Source organism: Tupaia chinensis, unplaced genomic scaffold (genome assembly GCF_000334495.1).
Source record: "Tupaia chinensis unplaced genomic scaffold, TupChi_1.0 Scaffold145057_1, whole genome shotgun sequence".
Lineage (NCBI taxonomy): Eukaryota > Metazoa > Chordata > Mammalia > Scandentia > Tupaiidae > Tupaia > Tupaia belangeri.
The window spans coordinates 2,313,081-2,321,420 of NW_006204918.1; positions in this window are offsets into that span (position 1 = coordinate 2,313,081).

Below are 8,340 nucleotides of genomic sequence, written 5' to 3' on the forward strand. Positions count from 1 at the left end.
AAAAAAAAAAAAGAATTTATACTTAGGTCAACACAACTCATTGCTATATGAAACAACAGGAAGGAAACAGGCTGCAAAATCAGACAGAACTGGGCTGGAATCTGCAGGGCCTGCTATTGTGTGGGTGGTATAGAAAAGACAAGGTACTCAACTGCCTGGAGTTGCAAATGATTTAATTGATCTTCCTTAATATTTGGCATAAACAAAAATAAAGGAAAGATTTTTGATGAAAGCTCATACAGTGGAGTAAGAGCGTAATATCTCAAGGGGGGCAAAAGCGACCCACGACCCAGCGAGCGACTGTCAGAGCACCGAGTGCATGTCGTCCTGGTCTCCTTGTGGCCTAGGAGGAGCTGGAAACATGACCTGTCGTAGTGCCTCGTTCATTGTGCGGTGGCCGTTGTTACCGGACAAAGGTACAACTCGTCACTGCAAGGACAGCAAAGATGGATTTGTTTGTCTTGTACAGTTTTCAGTCCCATTGAGGTTACCCTGAGAAGGTAGAAGTGAACGGATTTTGACATGAGTGTGGACCGAGCATGGTGAGAAAGCTCTCCTGAAGTGCAGTCTGAACCAAAAACAAGCTCCCAGAACCTCCGGGAGAAGCTAGCATTAGAGGTAGAGGAAATCAATTATGTGAGGAAATAAAGTCTACGATTTCCTACACGAACACGTCAACAGTCGTAAAGTCATTGCAGGGGAGGAGGGAGGCATTGAAGGAAAAGAATTTTGAGAATTTTCTGTTTTTGCTGGGAGTTATTGTTAATATTAACTGGCAGCTAACATGGTGGAGCCTTTAATAGAGGTTAAGCTCTTTTATTTATGTGTTTCCTTTGAGAAAGAGAGAGAAGCAAGCACCTTCAAAATGTCTCACACCACCATCCTCCCCAATCTTGCCAGCCAACCTGGATCGGGGCAAGTACATGGCTGCATGTGCAGGTCAGGTGGGGAACCGAACCTGCGGTCTTCCACGTGGGTCCAGACTCACTTGAGCAGTGTGTTACTGCTGTACCACCAAGCTGGCCTGAGGCTAACCGCTTCATCTGTGTCATCTCGCTTATCCTGCTTTAGAGGGGGCCTTCGAATCTTTATGAGGTAAAATTTACCTAGGATAGCAAAAGGTTCAAGCCAGAGACTAGTTTTAAAGGGCCTCTAAGACACTTGCATTATTTACAAGCTCTAAATAAGCTTTGCAACCAGTGCCTACGCACCCAAGTTTAATGACTAGAGGAAGGACACAGATCATTGATAACATAACCTGCTCTGGTAGAGACCTGGGTATAAAATAGTGATGACTTCAACAGCGGCTATTAAGACGTGCCATGCCATAGGGAGACTTTAGCGACCACCATGCTGTCATTTCTAGGCCATCTCTAATAAAGAAACAGCCGTGAGATAGCAGTTACTGGGGAGGTGGGTGGTGGGAGGAATGGGCCCCGTAGCTCAGGGGACGCCCCGTAGCAGATGCGTAGGACCACGAGCCTAGGGGTCTACTGCACAGGACTGTAGCTAAGCTTGTGTGTGTTTGCGATTTTTGTCACACAAATAGATTTTACTTGCTCTTGTCACAAAAAGTAACTGTGAGACGATAGGTATGCGAACTTGCTTCATGAGAGTAACCGTGCCACCATATAAATGTATCCCAGAACCTACCTCATGCTGTAAACCTCAAATATACATAATACATTTATTTTAAAGAAGCACTTGGGCCAAGTGGTTGTGCAGCACTAATGGAATTAGACCCACGTGTGAAAGGTCCTGAGTTTGGGACCAGGTGAGGGCATCAAGGTTATGTCACTGGATTCCCACATGGTTGACTGCGGTTCGAGTCCCAGACCTGGCAGCTTGAAACTCACACCAAGCGCCTGTGCATACGTGGCCAAAATCCTGAGGGGAGGATGGAGAATGGAGAAGGGATTACAGCATGTCCATCTTCCTGGGTGGTGAGTCCTCGCTTTCTGTCTGTCTCTCTGTCTCTCTGTGGAATGCATGCGCCCTGTAGCAATAATCTCTCTGTGAATGTACAAAACAGACAAAGATCCTGAGGTCATCTCTCAGGCTCCCCCTGAACACTCTGGGTGCATGTGGGACTGTGAGCCAGGACAGCCGGGAGTAGGGTGAGATTGTGGTGTGGAGACACTGTGGGGGCGTCTCTCCCTTTCTCTTTTTCTTTCTGTAATGGAAGAAATAAAATAAACTTTTGAGAAAAGTAATAACAGTAGTAGTGGGTTTTTTGAAAATTATTTATTTATTTATTTAATTTAGGATGTGTGCACTTGCCAGAGAGAGAGAGACAGACAGTGAGAGGGAAAGTGAGAAATTGCCCCCGGAGATGGCCACACCACCATCCCTGCTCCTCCATTCTCTTGCGGTTTTGGACATGCACACACCTGGACCCAGCATGATTTCCAAGCCTGCAGGTCTGGGCCTTGAACTGCCATTGGCCATGTGGGAGTCCCCCTTCACCACCATGACTCCTACTGGCCCTGTAATAGTGATACCTATAATGTGGATAATTGACTTTTTTTTTTTTTTGAGAGGTTTTTGCTATAGGGCGCGTGTGCTCACCAGAAAGACAGAGACATAGAGACAGGAAGTGAGAAATCACCCCCCAGAGGGGATGGCTATGCCGCAATCCCTTCTTCTTCATTCTCCTCTTGGGACCTTGGGCACACACGCACACATGCCCAGCATGAGTTTAAACCACTGGGTTGGGGACTTGAACCGTGGTCGACCACGTGGGAGTCCAGCGACATAGCCATTATGCTAACTGCTGGTCCCAATAATTGACTTTTGTAAAGTGTAAGTAATAATACTTTTAGGACACTTTCCCATGTTTATTGCTTCTTAACACACAGTCTAGAGAAAGCATACTTGATGTGTAAATGCAGCTTCAAAACATACCACAGAGGGAACAGCAGGTGGTTTGGCGGTTAAGGTGCTGGACACTTGCCAACCACAATTCGAACCCTGGGCCAGGCGGCTTGCTTTCTGATGTTCTCTCTCTCTGTGTGTGTCCCTTTCTGGTCAAATTAAAAAATAAATAAACGAATAAATAAAATTAAATAAGTAATTCTTTAATAAAAAAAATTCCTCAGACATAGTTCTCCTTCTCCCACATTTGGTAAATGCCGTTGTCCATAAGGTCTTGCAAGGAGAATTTTGGAAGACGTAAGGATATGAATTACGTTCAAGGAAGTTTGTGATGGAAGCCCCAGGAGAAATTTGCTCACTTTCTGATAATATTTAGCAGTAGGAACTGAGAGTAGACAAGCCTTCATCACAGAGCGTGCGTTCTGGCTGGTGTAGATCCATATTCATCCACCCTGCTTGTTAGGGAGGGGAAGAAAGCTTAGAGAACTAGATATAGGGAGTTCTGTACTTAACCTAGGTCATGCCCAAGTTCAGTTATAACTATCTGTCTATTCTAAAAAATAGATGCATCAATACAGTGGATACAAACTGTTGGATTTGTCTAATTGGCATTTTCTACTATGTGATTTAGATTTTCCTTTGGTGTATTGAACTCCATCCTCTCTACTTTCTATTCAGCTGGTCTTCCGTTCGGTTTTGTCTTCTGAGATACAGGGTGTGGAACATTACTACCCTGGTCGTCCTTCCCTACCCAATGCCCCAACCCTGCATCATCCCCCCAGTTCCCAATCACAAATACGTTACGTGTGAGCTAACGCGCCTTACAGAGTGTGTCGGAGTGACACCTGCTATCCAGAGAAGGGCACTAGGTCCCCTCTAGTCACTGCGATGCTGTCTCCATCAGCTTAGAGCATGGGCCATATACAATAAACTCATTGTTGGCCAGAGGAGTCGCTTGAGGCAAAGAATGTTCAAAGAATCATGGGTCGTATGAAAGGATGCCGAGCAGGGTCATGAGCACCATCTGTGCATTAGCTCGTGTGCTCGCCCACTCTAACCAGAAAACAGCCCCAGCTCATGGGTGCCTTTACATTTGGTAGAAGGCCATCATTTATATTGTAAAGAAGAAAAAGTATTTTTTAACTCACAATGCAACTCCACTTAGTAGAGTGGGTATTTAGAAAATAGCATATACGGATTTCAACACATTCTAGTAAGAGGCTGAATCTTTTTTGACAAGGTGACTTTGTTTCCTGAGAAAATGTGAATGGGAAAATTATGGAATGCCATGTTTTGTTTAACATCATTCTGTGGTTCTCTTTTCAAATGAAACACTAGATTAAAATACAACATCAGTGAACATGACCCACGTTGAGCAACTATGCTCTTTTTCTGACTTGTTCATTTATCTGAAAAATTTCAGCAATATTCTAGCTAGAAAATATTGCCAGAAATAGAATATTTGCCTTTAGAGAAATATATTGATTCACTTAATAACAGAAAAATAAGTGGAAAATTGAATGCTCAGAACAATGCTTTTTCTGCAATTTGGAAAGGGTCAAAATCAAGAAATAAAATTGCATGTATATTTTTTGAAGACTGAAATCTGTGTGGAACTGTATATAGGATAGCGTTTTGGATATTAGGATGCCCAAATAAACTCAAGTAGTTCTAAATTAGCAATTGAAGACCAAAAGTACTGGCAAGCTGATAGGAAACTCTTACAATAATCATAGTCCAAAACATTTTCTTCTTCTTTTTTTTTTTGTTTTTTTGGAGAGGTTTTTGCTATAGGGCACATGCGCTTGCCAGAAAGACAGAAAGAGACAGAGAGACAGAAAGCAAGAAATCCCCCCCCCCCCCAGGGGGAATGGCCACACCATAATCCCTTCTCCTCTATTCTCCTCTTGGGATCTTGGGCACGCACGCACATGTGCCTGGTGTGAGTCAGAGACTCGAACTGTGGTCGACTACATGGGAGTTCAGTGACATAGCCATTATGGCAACAGCTGGCTCCGGTCCCAAATATTTTTTAAAAATAAATTACTGTCTTTAGAAAACTAAAATGTTCATAGAAAACTGTTTCATGTTTGAGTGTGTTCTAGAAATTTTGCATATCATTATCCCTTAGAGAATCAAAAGTATATTTATATATTTAAAAATTTAGGTACCTATTTTTCTATTACACATTCTCCAAATTTGTTTGTTCATTTTATCATTTTTACAATATCATCTATAACGTTTTGCCAAACACAGTCTTCTCTTAGACTATATCAACACTTTGAGAAACGCTGATTGGACTTCCTGGTGACTCTTCCCACATTGCATAGAACTAGCCGCTTGTGCTTCCATCCTGCACGTTCTTCCGAGCATCGCATTCCACACAGAGTTCTTCAAAACGCTGTTCGATTGTTTCTTTGCTTAAAGTCATTTCCTAATATTGAAAGGATTTTATCTGTACAAAAGAAAACACTCTGAGTTTCAGTGTAACACAGAGACCTTTTCACTGCTTAGTTAGAGGACTGCTGTTTGGGAGTCGTGAGTGTTCCGGAACATGCTTTGCGCATATGGCTTAAGGTAGATTCTCCGGTAGTTTCTTGACCACATAACTGACTTTCTGTCTAACTATTGGAAATGAAAACAGTGGCACCCAATCTCCATTGCAAAGCTAGCCTGCAGCCCCACAGGTATGTTTATGCAATGGTAGACCCATAGAAGTAGGGCTTTCGCAAATGATACTGGGGTAATGATTTTTTTCTTTCTATAAAGGAAAAGCTATGAAACACAGGAAATTAAGCTTGATTAAAAAAGGATGTTTAAATATTGATGGGACAGCCTTGTAAAGACAAAATACAGGATTCAGTTGTCTCATTTTTTTGTCTTAATTGTGTTATGGATATTAACAGCACACCCTTAAAAAAAGATAAAGCTGCCAAATACAATCCTGTTCATATTAATTTTATAGAATGATTTTATTTTCATTAATAATGTTAAATATCATAAAATTAAAATAGATGTCTAGTACTAGGTTTACTAGGAAAAATAGACTTCCCTAGGAAATTTTAAAAAAGAGAATTAGTTCGTGGTTTTCATACTTTGATATTATCACATATTTTTCACAAATCTGAAATGAAGACTCTAATTAGTTTCTTTTCCTGCTTAGAGCTAATACAAATTTGAAACCTTAATGCCTTTTGATATAGTCTAATCTTACTTTCATTCATCGTGAAGCCTTAGTTTTATCTTTGTTGTTGTTACTATTGTCAAAGATATCTGGACATTATTCATAGGGAAGGGCCAAAGGAAAAAGACATCACTCTGCTCTGTTTCTGTAGCAGAATTGCTTTTCCCCCAAAGGGAGATATTGCAAAGGGATCTGATTGCAGTGTTTAAGAAAAGATTGAGCTGGAGAAGTTCCAGAGAAAAGGGCCTAAAAAGAGCTGAGAAGAGCAGCTAAAGAGAGTCTAGAATAGACTTTGCAGCCTGAAGAGAACAAGGCAGAGAAGGGATAGCACTGAGGGCTAAAAAATCATGATGTATGTAAAAGGAGGGGTGTGGCTTGTTTACCAGTTTGCTGACATTTGAAGGGAATCATTTACAGACTGAGTAAAAGAAGTAGTAATTGAGAAAATGGGTAATTCTCATATTAAACTAATAACTCTAAGTAGCAGGGTTAATAAAACACACACAGGAAAAGAGTTTGGACAGAAAATGTGAACGGTGCACCATATTAACGGAGCAGTTAACTTGGGAAGGCAGGGACATTGGGAATATTTCTGTTATTTTGTTGTCAGAGTTTTACAAAGGCCTTAGTCATGGAGTGTACAGCATTTGATGATTTGCATGTTGTAAATAAAGACCCACCATGACTGATTTCAAGCTACCAATAGTTAATGCCTGGCTTCCAAAGTTCATCAATACGTGTAATTGTTTCTCAACTCATTGAACGTACCACTTATATTTTCACAAAGTCTATGAGCAAACGTAGTCATTGTCAGAAAGAAAATTGTTCTGGTTAGAAAATTAGTCGTGAAACCTACACTACTCTCATAAATTAGCGTAAAACTGTATTAAAATGATGATGAAAAAATATAATCACGTATGTGTCCACTTTAATTCATATAAACCCCTCATTTGGTTTTCACCCATCCATCCAGCCATCTCCCCATCTGTTAGTTCATTGATTCATCTCCTACTGCTTCTCTGTGTGGCATGAGATGTGGGTGATAAGAACATAGAGGAGCTTGGGAACCAGCAGTTAGCGTAATGGCTATGTCGCTGGACTCCCACATAGTTGACCACGGTTCGCGTCCCGGACCCGGTGGTTTAAAACTCACGCCAGGCGCGTGTGCATGCATGCCCAAGATCCCGAGAGGAGAACGGAGGAGAAGGGATTGTGGCGTGACCATCCCCCCTGGGGGGTGATTTCTCGCTTTCTGTCTCTATGTCTCTCTCTGTCTGGCGAGCACACGCGCCCTATAGCAAAAACCTCTCCAAAAAAAAAAGAAAAAAATAAAGAACAGACTCAGGAGCTTAATGCGGACTCCACAGTCTGGGTGATGGCAAGCTGTAGACGCAGGCCTGCTGGCAGACAGTCCACACAGTATTTGTGGGCAAGTAGAAGGTGCTCATTCTGAGGGTCTGAGGAACGTGGGGCATGTACTATGACCTTTTCCAATTACTGTTGAGTCTCTTTCTTTAACTGTGCCCAAGTGTTCATGATTTCTTGCTAAATAAATGGCAATGCTAAAACCAAGTATGAAAAAATAATAGCAAGACAATGAGTTGTAATTAACTGAGCTAACAGCTTCATGTAAGCAAAATGAACAATTTCTAGGGGCTTTTATGTACTTACACCAATGCACTGAAAGAATGACGATTATACATTTGTTCTAGAAAGTGGCTGGAAGGTGTTAAACTGCTTAGCTCTATTACAAAGAAAAGACTGACTTAGTAATTAACATCAGGGCATTCATTTCATAAAGGGTATTAGTTAATGTCTTTTCATAAAGTGGGAAAGATTAAAATTGGAAAAGATGCAGAGCTAGTGGCTCTTTTAGGTTGGGAAACTTCTTTCACTCTACCCAAACTATATTATTCTCAAGATGTTTTTAGCCATTCACTGCAAGCTTCATGGCTGGCTTTGCAGGATAAGCAGGAGGTTGGCCTTCGGTTGTGGATATGCTGAGTTGAGTTGGTTCGAGTAGGGAGCTGAGTATCTGTGTTTCAGCTCGGAAGAAACTCATCATTGATGAAAAAGTTGCTTTCAGTGAAAGAAATGGGAAGTGGAGCAGCGTTTACTTAGATAGTCAATTATATATTCACCAGTCGTGGAAATCTGGACTTCTTTTGGATAAAATGTAAAAATAAACAAGTAAATCAGAATATTTCCAATTTCATTTTCTTTAGATATATGAGTAAAATGTCACCTGGTTGTACACAAAAGATACGTTTGGAACGTTTATT